This window comes from Protopterus annectens, chromosome 6.part0, assembly GCF_019279795.1.
Source record: "Protopterus annectens isolate FY-2018-M chromosome 6.part0, PAN1.0, whole genome shotgun sequence".
NCBI lineage: Eukaryota > Metazoa > Chordata > Ceratodontiformes > Protopteridae > Protopterus > Protopterus annectens.
The window spans coordinates 726,337,636-726,352,936 of record NC_056737.1 but is presented as its reverse complement, the minus strand read 5'-3'; the positions used below and the strand labels follow the sequence as shown (position 1 = coordinate 726,352,936).

Genomic DNA, 15,301 nt, shown 5'->3' with positions numbered 1-15,301 from the left:
TATGAAGAATTTTGTTGCATAGCTGGCTGATGCCCTGGTTCAGGAAATATCAGTGTGAGATGCATGGGTTCTACTACAAACAGGTATATTTCTATTTTCTTGCTATCATGGTACTCCATTCCCCTGAAATGTGTATTCCAGAAACATTTTAATGAGTGTTTCTGTGGCATGCCAAGCTAATGCACTGGTCTAGTGAAAATCACTGATGAAAACAGGAGACCAAATCCATCCATGTATATGTCTCTTTTTCTTACTAACACATGGATTCCATATGTCTGAAATGAAACATTCCTATTATCAGGTAATCAGGAAATTGTGCTTGGTGCAGAAAACTGTATCTGGAAATACTGTTTGTATCTAATTTTTTCCAAGTGAATGTCCCTCACTGGTATCAGTGGTGAGGATTCAGGCTCCTTCATTACTGGCCCAGAGGGGGGACATCTTACTCTGTATCAAACTAACTGAAGAAAATTAAAAACATCATGCTTCAAAGTGACAAAGTCTGGAAATGCTGGCATAAAATTAGAACACAAGATACATCTCATACATTTAGGCATCTCAAAAATCTTGCTAAGGACAACATAAAAATGGGTAATCAACTCTTTTATACTTACCTCCAATATAAACAGCAAAATAATCCAACATTTTTTTTCATCACTAAACAAACTAATGGATCCTGGTCAAACCACCACATCCTCTCCTTCTACTTCTAATATCACTGACTCAAACCTACCTCAATTCAACTCCTACTGTATATGGACAGAATTATCTCTGATTAATAATAACAGTAACAATTCACTCTGTAATCTTGTCCTAACCAGTCACATTCATTCACCTTCCATCCAGTCTCCACCTCTACTATGAGAAAACTTCTACTGAAACAAAAGCAACCTGTTTAGCTGATGACGACTTTACAATAGAAGTGATGTCTCATCCGTCAGGAAAATATCCTGCATAACACCACTCCACGAAGGTGGCACATCAACAGAGTTTTCTAACTATAGCCCTGTTGCCATCGTATCCCCTCTATCTAAAATACAACAAAACTGCATTCACTCACAAAGTATACAGTAAATTAACTCTAACAACCTGCTCTCCAAAACTCAGCATGATTTTAGACGTCAACATAGTACTATTACTGCTCTTCTCAACTTCATCAATATCGTAAACCAACACAGGAATGACAGCAACCTGATATCTTCACTATTCTTAGATTTATAAAAATGATTTAACATTATATCCACAAACATCTTACTGAACATTCTTCTCTCTGCCTCACACAGCCTTCTCTGTCATGGTTCCATAGTTATCTAATTCACAAGCAGCAATTAGTTAAAGAGAAACAAAATCTCGTCTCCTTCCTGCCAGTCATTTATGGCATCCACATTGCTGAATATTAGGCCCCCTCTTATTCAGCACTTTTGTAAACAAACTACATACTGCCACTTACCTTGCTAGCATAGTTTAATATGCTGAGAAGTCAATCCTTATATGTATCCATCCCTACCAGCACTTCCGGATATCACCCAAACTTTTCATTGCTCTTGATACTTGGCTAAAAGCACTTTTAAATGTTTAGAAAAATCTTGTTCTCTTCACTTCAAAACAATCTCAAAATGATTGGCAATCTTTTGAAATGACCCCATCCAACAACACGAAAACTGAAACTGTAACCCAAACAAAACTGTGTACCCTAAGTGACAATAACCTCAAAGTTACCCAACACATAGTGCAAGCCATTAAAGAGCACACCAAAACTTGACTCCCTCTGTAGAACCAAACATTGGCTGGCAAATGATGTAAGATAAGAATTAGCAACAATCTGCCTTGTTCCATCTCTTATGCCTCACCTATTCTAACAAACCTAAATACTATACAAAAAGCTAAACTTTCCACCTATTACAATAAAGAACCAGATTTGCTACCAACCTTACTTATAGGATTAATAATTGCAGAGCCCTGAAACAACTAAACTAGCTTGAGCTTCCCATCTATTTAATATATTCACAACTTATTACTACACACAGTCTTATACATGCACAGAAAAATGTCTGCCAGGAAAGGATGGCCTGAGCCTCTATACTTCAGGTAAAGACCCTCTCTCAACCAATAAGCACTTAGTAATCACAACAAAGTCTAATAACTCAGCAGGTGACTCACTATACTCCCATTAAATATCTAAACTCTGGAAGACAATCCCAACATTCCTAAAACAAACCATAAAACTTCCCGCCTGCAAACCCTTAAAACAACACCTAAACCACATGATGTCATGCAGGTGTTCCGCACCTGGGTAACTCCATTTCCTTTGTCACCTCATACCCCTCTCCTCTTATAACCTCTGTCCTGTTCTACAAAACAAACATTTCTACCACTTCTCCTCAATTTCCTTCTTACCTTAATCTCAGTTTTACATTTCAATTTCTTTCTGACCTTCCTACTTTATCCAGTGATTTAAAATACTCTCCACCACTATCTTATAACCAGTTTCTGTGTCAGTAAGTATCCTAGTATTCTTTCCCCCACTGTCCTTGACTCAATAGCTATACAATGCCTCTCTTCCTAGCTTTAATTAGTATCTACCTATCAAATAATGTTTCACACTCCTTACCTCAGTTGTATTCACACCTAACAGAGTGTGGCTCTGCAGTTCAGGGTTACAGCAGCAGCCTCCTAAACTAGGTGTTACAACTTCAAATCTCATCAGGACCTGTTGTTTAACTCCTCTAGCAGATAATAACAAAGAATGAGTCTTAGGCACTAGATTTTGGTAGGGTTTGGCATAATAGGTTCATAGGTTCATAGGTTCATACTAGGCTATCTGCCCTAGGGCATTTATAAGCCTAGCCAGAGTGTGTTTGGCTTTCGCCACCCATTTTAAATTAATTTTGCTATGCCTTTTTTGAGGTTAGTATACTGTGCCTCTGTCTAACAGTGACACAGAAGTGATAGCCGGGGTAAACCTATGATCTACCATCCACTCATCAAGATTCCTCTTGAAGAGTGTCAATGTGGGACTCTGCCTAACCTGGACTGGGATTTTATTCCAGAGTGAAGGGAGCCTCTGGGTTATGAATCTGTCCCTCCAGCATGTCCTATTTATTTCAGTGCTGAGGTTCAAGTCTCTCGAGCGCGTAGCTCGATGGGAATTTGGATTTTCTGAGGTGCAGCATGTCCATTAATTCCGGGTTGGACATGGCTTTATATGTCAGGCACAGATCGCCTCTGAACAGGCGGTATACCACTGAGTAGAGCTAGAGTTTCTTTAACCGGGCAGCATATGGCATCTGTTTGAGCCCTTTGATCCTCTTGGTGAGGCACTTTTGGGGTCTTTCCAGTTGCTGCAGGTGTCTGGTAAGGTACATCCCAAAAGGGGCATTGTACTCAATTATGGGCCTGATGAGGAATGAGTAAAGAGGTACGATGACCTCCCCTGATCTAGATGTGAATCCCTTCATGATTAGGTGGGCTATATAAAGTGTTTTTCTAACCACTTTGGCCACGTGGTTGTCAAATGAGAGATTGCTATCAACTTGGGTCCCCAGGTCCCTAATGACTTCTTCTCTACTTAATGGATTACCACCTATGTGGTAATTTGTGGGCACTTTGTTTTTGCCAAAGGGGATGACTATACACTTTTTGGCGTTTAGCTTGAGGCCATGGCTCTGGCACCAGTTGTCTGTTTCTATGAGGCCCTTTTGGAGGATGCTTGTGTCAGCTGGAGAGTTGATTATGGTGCCCAGTTTGCAGTCATCTGCGAACTTGATCAGCCACAGTCCTTCCGTGTTGGCCTGTACCGCCAAGAAATATATACCGAACAAGAGAGGTCCCAGGACTGAGCTTTGTGGGATGCCACTTGTAACTGGTTTGGAGTCTGACATAGCTCCAGCAATTCTAACCATGTGGGTTCTGTCCTTGAGCCAGTTTGCAACCCATCTAGTGACATAGGGGTTTATATTTAAGCTGGTGAGCTTATCTATAATGCCCGAGCGGGGTATTGTATTGAAGGCTTTTGCAAGGTCCAGGTAGGCTGTGTGGACCACCTTCCCCTAGTCAATGGCCTTGGTGATTGTTTCAAAGAAATCGACCAGGTTTAAGAGGCAGTATCTGCCCTTAACAAAGCCAAACTGGGTAGGATCCAGTGTCTGTAGGTCCCCAATATCTTTATTTATGAGGTCCATGATGATCCTTTCCATAGCTTTGCAGACCAAGCTAGTCAGGCTTATGGGGCGATAGTTTCCAGGATCCATTGAGGCACCACCTTTGTGGAGAGGGACCACTGTTGCTGTACGCCACTCTTTGGGTACATATCCTGTAGTAAGGCTAAGACTGAACAGTAGTTTTATGTTTGGGTTTAGCTCTTCTTGGAGTTCATGTAGGATGCAGCCCGGGACACCATCTGGTCCCATTGATGCTGTGTTTTTGCTTTGGAGAGGGCGGCTCTTACCTGAGCATCTGAGATGTCAGGGGGGCAGCACTCTGCTGGGATAGATATTTGCCCTTTTGGTGGGGAGGGGGGGAGAAGTTTGCACTGAGCCTGTCAGCTAGGATGTTGGCAATGTCTGTGGGTTCGGTGTATTTTGTCATTTTGGACTAATTCTGAGCATATCTGGGAATTCCCACCCAGGTTCCTAACATAACTAAAGAAAGCCTTGTGATTATCCTTAGTGTCTTGTGCAATTTTTCTCTCAAAGCTGGCCTTAGACGATTTTATGAGTGCCCATAGTTTTTTGCTAATACTGATCAGAGATGCCTTCCCTTTTTGGGATTTTGCTCTATCATGTAGTAGCTTCCTCCTTCTATTGTATAGTTTGTTTATGGCTGGGGTCCACCAGGCAGGACGCCTGCCTTTGGAGGATTGGGTCTTGGTTTTATTTGGGATTGCATGATCCATGCATTCCTGAAGGTGTTCATAGAATACAGTTATAAAGTATTCTATGCTCTGGGTCGTATATTCCACAGGCCGGGGCTTTGAAGGATTTCCTCGGTTTTGAGGTGTGTGAAATTTGCTTAAGAGAAGTTTTTCACTGTGGTTTTCTGGGCAGGGGTGAGGTCGGGATGTGAATATCCAGTGAGATTAGTTTATGGTCTGATCTTACCAGTGAGGGATACACTTCTGGTCTGGAGCATAGTGTCTCCATGTTGGTGATGATCAGGTCCAGTATGTTTTCCCCTCTTGTGGGAGTGGTAACAAGTTGTTCCATAGCATTTGAGTTTATAAATTCTAGGAACCTTTGGGCTAGGGTGTTGGAGCTAGAGTAATGCTCCCAGTCTATGTTTGGGTAGTTGAAGTCGCCCAATATAATGGTGTTTGGAGAGACCTTCATATTTTCCAGTATTCTCAGGAAGGCCAAGTGGGGTTCCTGTGTTTGGGAGGGTGGTCTGTAGCAGGCTATAAACTGGAAGGCAGTTTTACCCACAGTTAGTTGCACATGGATAGTCTCTGATGCTTCGTGCTGTGTCACCAACCTGGAGGTGTGGGTATCTTTGACGAATATTGATACTCCCTCTCCTTTTGTGGTTTGGTCCAAGTTTTGGGGCCAAAAAGCATGGTATGAGGTATAACCTGGTAGTGCTGGGGTGCTCTCAGGAGCCTTGAACCAGGTTTCTGTTACTGCACAGATATCGATGTTCTCCATGCTAAGGAGAGTTTCGAGTGCGTGCATCTCGAGGTTTAGACTTCTGGCGTTGAGTAGCATTACTCTTAGTTTCTTATCCCTTGTGATACCTATGGAGGTGGGTTTGTCTTTTGAGCCTTGCCTAAAAAAGGCACTATGGGGGTAGCAAGAGCCTTTGCCAATATCCGAAAGCCCAGGGGTGACAGGTGCAAGCCATCCCTAGCGAAGCATCGTGGCTTGTCGAGCATGTCATCCCAGGCTGACAGGCATTGGATCCCCTTTGAATGACACCAACACTTAAGCCAATTATTGAAATTGATCATCTTGTCTTCATATTGTGGCATCATTCTTGGTGAGGGTAAGATGCTACTCAAGGTCAGAGTCATACCGGCCTGGGCTACATGCTCAGAGAGCTCCTCTATGTCTCTTTTCATGTAGTCCAGGGAGGTATGTCTCAGGTCATTCACACCAGCATGGACAATGACTGAGTCATATTTGTACTTGCCTTGGAGTGACCTGAGTGCTTGTGTTATGTGGTGGATCCTAGCGCCCGACAGGCAGCTCACCGTGACCTTCTCCTTGTTCAGCCTGGTGAGCGGGGCATCAGTGTGCCTGACGATAGAGTCACCTATTACAAGTGTATCAGGTGTGTTGTTTAGCCTTAAGGGCTGTGACTGTTCGGCACACTGGCTTTGTGAGCTATATGTTGCACGTGTTTTGTTTTGGGGTAGCGGTTGCTTGGGTGTCTGCTTTGGAGGTCTCTGCTGCTTAGGCAGATTTTTATTTAGAGCCTCCGAGTATGTTTTTGTGTGTTTATGTGTTTGGTTTGTTGTCGTGGTAGGTCTATGTGAGACTGGAATTGTAGTGAATGTGGTTTCCTTCTCCTCCTGACTGGTTACGCCAGTACTGAGGTGAGAGAGCTTAGCCTCCAGTTTGGCTATATGGTTGCATCTCTCACATGTGTTGGAATTTGTTGGGAGGAGGAGAGGGTTGTCTGTGTACATGAGGCAGTTGTAACATTGCCTCAAGATTCCCAGGTTCACCAGCTGGACCGGAGAGGAGATTGACAACTGACCTTTGGACATGCTAGAATAGTATTGGGAATTCCTTTATAATTGAAAAAAAGGGCCAATGGGGAACAAGGTACTCAAGGGGAGTTTGTGAGGGTGTCGTGCTTTTAATTTTTTAGAGCTGACTTATATAATTGCTTTAGTGAGCAAGTGCCAGGTAACTTAAATGCAATGTGTTACAGGTAACTTAAATTAATGGTAAAGGTCTTTATCTCATAGATACAAAGAACAGGGTTTGAGTCTGACCTCTGTTTATTGGCTAGGCTTGTAATACTCTGCATACTGATAGCTTAGTATTTACCTATGAATTTATATTATAACCCTCCTTACCTATGTCTTATAAGTCATATTTTATGTCTGCTTGGCACATATGCTACACTTAAGCTGTTTGTCCATTAAATGTAATAGGTGTTTGGTATCTACTTCTCAGAAGTACAGGCTAACACAGAGGGTCTTTGGTTAATGAAGTTCACAGATGACTGCAAACTAAGAGCCATAATCAAAACTCCTAACGATGTGGACATCCTACAAAAGGGCCTCACTGAGACAGATGCCTGGTGTCAAAGCCATGGCCTCAAGATCAATGCCAAAAAGTGCATTGTCATCTCTTTTGGTAAAAACTCTGTACCCATGAACTACCAGAAAGGTGGTAGTTTACTTAACACTGAAAGTGTGATAAGAGACCTTGGGACACAGGTGGACAGTAGTCTCTACTTTGATAATCACATCAGCACAGTAGTCAGGAAATCCTTCTACGTGGCACACCTAATCACAAAAGGTTTCTCATCCAGGAAAAAAAGAGGTCATTGTTCCCCTCTACTCATCACTCATTAGACCCATTATAGAGTACAACGCCTCTTTTGGTATGCACCTCACAAGATATCTACAACAACTGGAAAGGCCGGAGAAATACCTCACAAAGAGGATTATTGGCCTCAAACAGATGCCCTACGCAGACCATCTCAAAAAACTCCAGCTTTAATCCGTTGCATATCACCTACTCAGAGGCGATCTCTGCCTAACATACAAAGCTATGTCAAACCCAGAGCTGTTGGACATGCTCCACTTAAAGAAATCCCAATCCCTCCGAGCTACATGTTCTAGGGACCTAAACCTTGTCATCACAATAAACAGAACATGCTGGAGGGATAGATTCCTGTCCCAGAGACTTCCCATACTCTGGAACAAACTACCTATCCATATCAAACAAAGCTCCTCATTAGCACTCATCAAGAAATCTTGATGACTGGATGGGAGATAGGAAAGGGTCTATATTAGAATATCGAAAGATGTAAACACCGAATGTTTAAATGTCGAACTGCTGAAAACATCGAACATGCAGAACAACAAATTTTTTCCTAGGGAAAAAATTTGCTGTTCCAAAACACATACACACAACACAAGCACACCAAACAAACAGCAATCCACACACATACACCTAAAATCTTACATCTAACCCTACACTAAACTGTACAAACACCACTAACTATCCACTTACTTAACCCAAACCCTAACCCTAAGGTTCGCCACTATCGCACACTCGCCTCACCTGTGCCCTAACCCTAACTCACCTACCCGCCTAATCCTCACGTCCACACAATCGCACATTTACCTGACTCACGCCCTTACCCTAACTCACCTAACCCTCCCTAACCACCGCCAGGCACAGATCGCATCTCAACAGGCTGTAGGAAACAGAATAGAGTTATAGCTTTGAGGCAATCTGCGTTGGGCAGCCTGTTTACATCCTGCATTCTTTTTGTGAGGAACCTCTGTGGATGTTCCAGTTGTTGCATGTGTCTAGTTAGGTGCATACCACAGGAAGTGTTATATTCAATGATGGGCCTGATGATGGCCAAATATCATGGAACTATGACTTCCTTGGACCTAGATTCCATGCCCTTGGTTATAAGATGAGCAACACAGAATGATTTCCTTACTGCCTTAGCTACATGTTGTGAAAAGCCAGGTTACTATGGTTCGACTTTTAGGGGTGTGTTGTCGATGAGATAATTTCCAAGGGTGGCTGACTTCCCAAAGGGTACAATTATTAATTTATTTATTTATAAAAGATAGTGTTAATAATATATTATAATGTTAAGCAATACATCTTATGTCTTATATGTTTATTAAAATTAAGGTAGAATATAAAAGTTCACTTTTTCTGGTTTAAAGGACGCTGACTAAGGTGTACAAAATGAAAATAGGGTGAAAGTGAAAGGGATGTAAAGAGCATCTAGGAGAGACTGAAGATGTGAATTGTGGGGAAGATCAGTTAGACTTGCATACAAAATTTGGTAAGAACTCTGCAGAGGAATGCATGGAGAGTCAGCCTGGGAGAGTTAGAAAAGAACAAAGCCAAGAGTTAGATAGGTGAGACTTTAGGAGTATTTTAAATTGTGAGGGATTGGCTGTGGTTAGCATGTGCTGGGGGATTAAGTTCCAAATCCTGGAGATTCGATTAGAGTAAAGAGAATCTCCATAGTAATTGTTAGCTTTTGAGACTTGTAGTAGGAATTTGTCAGAGGATCTTAGTTGTCTGCTGCTAGGTTGTGGCTGAAGTAGATTATGGAGTACCATGCATTCATCAGGTTGGTATATTATGCTATGGGCCATTGACAGTTTGGGTGAGAGTTAGGTAATTAGGTAGCTCCAGCCACTTTAGTTGGCATAGGGCAGTGCAGTGATGGGCTCTACATGGAAATAACAGCAGAAACAATCAGTGCAGCTGTAAAAAAAACAGCAAATAAGTGCAGGGCTATTGCATTACAGGAAATTATGCAAAATAGAAAAATAATATATGAAAGGGAAGAAAGGTAATGGAGAGAAACTTTACTTCAAAGGAGAAAAAGTTAGTAGGCATACAATTTACTAACTTTCCATGACAGCTTAGTAAGGTAGGTTCTGGTGGGGTAGAAAGGTAGATAGAGTGGTTAGAGCGCAGAAGGAAGATGCAGAGCAGGAGTTCAGCTTGGTGATGTGCAGACAGCTTAACACTTGCAGGCAGTTAGTATAAATATATTAAGTCCATAGCATACAGCATATTAAATGTTGTTTTGCAGAGCCCCTGAGTCTGTTTAGGGAAGGTAAAAAGACTTCAGGTGAACAATGGCAAAGTCTGAAATTATGCATTTCTTTGCATTGGGTTTTAAAGTGTTGCTTTGGCACCAGTCATTTCTCTGCGTTAGTCCTTTCTGTAGGATATTAGGGCCTTGGGGGATGCTATGACTGCTCCTAGCTTGCAGTCATCTGCAAATTTACTTAACCAGAGGCACTTAACATTCGCCTTGACTTCTGAGAAGTAGATGCCAAATAGGAGCAGACCTAGCAGAGAGCTCAGAGGGACTCCACTAGTGACTGGCCTCTTTGTGGGGATGGTCTCCTCTATCTTAAAATAAAATGTGAATCTTCTGTGTATGTATATGCAAAACCCTTTTGTGTTTCAAGGTGACCTGATTTAGTAATTGTAGGCAGGGGCAGTCCTTTTCCCAAAAGAGGCGGATAAAGTGAATCCCTTATTTTATTGAAAATACTATAAGTACTTTTTGGCCCATTTTGACATCACAAGATGACATCAAAACTTTTCTCCCTGACAGGGTACATTTTATTAGGAAGCGGGACACAAATTTGAAGGGTATGTTTGAACAAGGTTCTCATACTAAGAATTTCAACCACAATAACGTTTTATCTAGGAAGAAAGGTTCATTCAAATGTGGCATGTGCAAACAATGTGTACACATGTTGCACGATGATCACATACATTTACCATCTAGGAAGCGCACGTTAAGGGCACATGAACACTACACATGTAATTCCTTTGGGGTAGTTTATTTGGGCATCTGCCTGGCTTGCCATGGTTTTTATGTGGGGAAGACGACTAGGGTGCTCACGAAAAGGATTTATGAGCATATATACGACAATGAAAAGAAAAAAAGAGAGCAATGCATTCTTTAGGCACTCATTGATTTGCACCCACATGACCATTAGATTTTTTGTACTTGAGCGAGTTAACCAAGACCCCCAGAGGGGGTGATTGGGGGAATCTTCTTGAGAACAGAGAACTAATATGGCAGCTAAAGCTGGATGCCACTAGATTCCCAGGGATGAATGATAGTGTTAGCCTAGCTAGTGTGCTCAAAGCAAGAAGGGACAAATTATGAATTTGTTGGTTTATTCATTTTTTAATTAACAAGAATAATTTTTTAATAATTAATTAATTTTATTCTAATTTTGACTATTAATAATAATGAATTTCAGATTTAAGTCTCTCATTATTTCACACCAGTATATATTTACTTGTATTTGTGTATTTCATATTTTATTCATTTTTTATTTTTTATTTTTCATTTTTTAATATATATCTTAGTTACATCGAGTTATAATTGTGTACGAATATAAGCTTAAGTAATACATCTTAAAGTACACTACATATAAATACATTCTTCATGACATTTATGGTGTAGTTTAAGAATGTATATTCATCAAATACACTTTCTTTCATTTAAAATGATTAGTGCTTTGATATATAACATGCATTTATTAAGAAGTATGGCCTTGTAGGGAATTTTCATAAAACAACATAACCAAAAATGGGTAATTAACACACTAATTTTACATAAGATTCAAATGCACATTCACTTGTTCAGAATTTTGTAATAATGAACACTGCACATATAAATAATGATGATGAAAAAAGCACGGTTGCACTTTAAACAAAATTCACGCTGAAAACATAATCTAATGGTTTGATTATATAATTGTTTGTCTTAATTATTTAATTGAAATGATCATGGTTCAGCAATTGGTCTATCTTTCAGAGTATATAAACTGCATGGCCACACAGTCATTTTATCTTGAAAAAGCCTGGGATTCGCCAGGCGAAAGCACTCGTTTTTTATTGTACCTGTGGATCAATAAAGAAGTCCTGTTTCTTCACCAAAGATCTGGTTTTGGCATTTCTACTAAGGATACCCAAAAAGCTGTAAGATTTGTTCAAAGTATTTCTTCCTCGTGGTATTATCCAATACCTGTGGATTTTGGTGTGCTCAAAGGACTGTGGCAGTTTGTCTTCTGGTTGTTTTTTTCTTTGTTCATTTCAACGTTTTACTTGGAATACATTGTAGCCTTGCACTGCCAAGGTGCTCTTCACAGCTTTAAACCGTGTCTCAGTAACTTCACAGATGCTCACATTCTCCGGGGTGAGGATAGCCATGAGAGAATGGAGTTTCTTGTTTCATTGAGCAGTGACACCTTTAGATTCCCTTGGGTTGGCTTTGCTATGTTGGAAGGTTTGACATTTTGGCATTGCCTAAAAAAGGAGCACAGTGTTTTAGCCAATATTTGAAAACCTAGACAGGACAGGTGCAGAGCATCCTTGGGAAGCAAGATGGTCTGTTGACCATATCCTCTCATGCAGGCAAATATTGTACCCCTTGGTATGAAACCAGAAATTAAGCCAAAAATTTGAAGTCAATCATCTTTTGTTCATATTGTGGCATCAATCCTTGGTGAAGATAGAATGCTGCTCAGTACCAGGCATGTACCAGCCTGGGACACAAAGTCTGAGAACTCAAAAGTCTGAGAACTCTATAATGTCTCTCTCCATACAGTCCAGGAAGATACATCTCAGGTAATTTACATTCAAATGGACTATGACTGAGTCACACTGGTACAAACGTCTAATGACTTGAGTGCATGGGTTATTTGGTGGATCCTGGCCTCTGAAGGTGAAGTGACTGTGATTTTCTCCTTATTCAGCCTGTATATCTCACATTGGATTCTCCTGTGATTAAAATATGGCATAGTGTGTTGGTTTGGCTTATGGGCTTTGTAGGTGAGGCTCCAAAGGGTGTGGCTGTATGTGTTGTGTTGGGTATTCTTTTGGGGTTACTAAGGTTTCTTTTTGTTGGAAGAATGTCTAGGAGGTCTTTATAGTTTAGGGAGGTTTCTTTTAAGTGCCTTAGCATTTGCTTGTCTATGTACTGTGTCAGTATTATGACCGGTGTTAAAGTTCAAAATGGCAATGCAACAGATAACATTTCCATACTTTTAATTTAAACAGTGCAGAAAACTCAAAGTTAATACTATTAATATTGCATTTAACAGGAGAAAGGTGAATATTTATGGTGCATTAACAAGTGAAAAAAGATCTACATAAACACAAAACAATTAAACTACTTTGAGCTGGAAAAGAATACAGAATGTGTGTGTGTGTGTGTGTGTGTGTGTGTGTGTGTGTGTGTGTGTGTGTGTGTGTGTGTGTGTGTGTGTGTGTGTGTGTATTAAAGAAAGGAGTATAAAAGTATAAAAGCAGCCAGGAACATTAGATATATACTGCACACAGTTAAATATGTGTACTATAAAACATAGCTTCACAGCTAATGTAATGATATAATGGAGGCACAAATTACACGAGGTGTTCATTAATCAAACAAAAGAGAGAAGCATTCAGAGAGTGTGCTATTTCAGAAAATGATTTATTGGAACAAAGAACTATGAACATTTAAGGATTCAATCTAAAACCCAATAACATAAACAACTGTTTAACCAGCGTGTACAACACAACATTCAAAATCATTTAAATGATTAACATGACAGCAGTGACAAACTGATGAAATAATGCCACACATGAAAGGACAGCTGGATTCCTAGACACTGTCCACAGTGTGTATTAGAAGCATCGCAGAGGTCATCTGGAGTACTACTGCAAAGCAATAATGAGTAGCTTTAATAAGACAAATCTTAGAGGCAGCACTCCTTGGTCAGCAGAATAGGCCATGCTTCCCAATCAATACGACACAGAGACGACTATATGAATAAAGTAGGACTACTCCATAACCAAAACTCATAAGTGTGGTCACAGAATAATGCATTCGGTAAAGAATATATTTTTAAAAACGTTCATAGGCCTGCCACAGTGGCACTTATATATACTCATTTTGAGATTGGTATACGTCAACAAAAAGAACCCTCAGGATATCATGGTCTCTAGCATTAAAAGTGAAATTCTAGAATAACCCATCACTGAAAGCATATTAGCGTGTCGATAACTAGTGCAGTGCACTTATGCCCGCCACCCAGTATGAAGACAGATGTAAAAGAAGGATGAACAGAGTAGTGTGTTGTACAGTCCCTTGGAAGTAGGAATATATGTGGCTGTACAGTACGGACAAGCCACGAGTTACAATTGTAAAGCAAAATGGGGGAACAGTTATTCCCCAATATGATGGCAAACCTTTCTTGGAGCATTTACAAGTTCAGTGGAAGCATCCTGCATACAGCATGTATACAACACACCGATTTTGTCAACTGTTGTATACTAATGAAGACAGATTACTAAATGAGTTAACAGCTGCCAGCTTAAAAGCCAGACACAGTCAGCTGACGATAACACGTAAATAAGACAGAGTACAGTGATACAGAAGAGCGGCACCAGTTTTTATTTAAATTCTTTCAGGCTTTGTTTCTGTTTGATGGACTCCACCTTAAAAGGTGCAGAACTTTTACATAAATATTTTCATGGCCAATACATACCAGAAGTAGGAAGATACAAATTGTGCTGAAACCTGAACATGTGCATTTTGCGTAGCACGGCAAGCATATAATTCTAGAACACAGTTAACTCTGGGGCACACAGTATGTTATATGTGTGTAGACCCTGCATAGCTGTTGCTCTGTAGGGACAGAGAGGAATTTTATGAGAGCTCTAAAACTGAAGTTATATGTGACAGATCTTAAAGTACTAATCTGTTCTGTATCTGCAAATCACTGTCTTGTTTAGACACAGAGTTGAACGGGCAGCCAAGACTCTCATGGGATTCCTGGGCCACAGGTTGCAGACATCTGATGCAGAAGGTTATTATAAGTAAAGAAAGAGAACCTACAAGAGTAGCTTGACTTTGAAGAGTTTCAAGCCAATCAGAATTAGACTGCTCAGACATAAGATTTGATTTCTAATTGTATGACTTTTATTTGTTGTGTAACTAGTAATAATGTATAAGAGTCAACTTAAGCATGTCTGCATATATACAGGAATGAATATATGCATGTAAACCTGTACAAATAAGTGTCAAGAGTCATTCATCTTGAAGACGTTTTTTCCAGATATTTCTTACAGGTAGTATGACCCCACCAGTTTTATGTTTTAATGCCATTTTAATCCCATCAGACTGGTCCCAAAATGCCATCTTCAAAGGCTACACCACAAGGAAAAATGTATGATACATCTGCAGTTTATACATCTGCAGTTTAGCTGCAGTAGTTTCTTTCTTAGATCAGTTTTTTGGGAGGTTACACTGATAATCACAAAACTGAGAAAAACATGTTTGTGGTTGTATCTTTTTTGTTGCGTGTTGTTGGCTAATTTCAGAAATTCTTTGAAACTATGCAGTTCATCTTAAAGTTAAGCTTGTCTGAATTATCCCTTAGGGGCCTGTGTGTATATATGTGAGGCTTTTCAAAATTGGGTATATACAATTATGCTGTTGTTCAGCCTTAAATACAATCTGTTTCTTTCTTCCAAATGTTTCATAACAGCTGTATAAATCAGCATCTATAGGCTTAACAAAAACATTGTATAATAACGGCTAGAGAAATGAGTATGAACATGTTAAA

The 15,301-nt window shown here is 40.2% G+C and overlaps 1 protein-coding gene across 1 annotated transcript in view; it reads left to right on the top strand.

Moving 5' to 3' along the window:
* Positions 1–15,301, top strand: part of LOC122803887 (organic solute transporter subunit alpha-like) — a 210,703-nt gene that overhangs the window by 41,822 nt on the left and 153,580 nt on the right. The gene's annotated exons all lie outside the window — the stretch shown is intronic.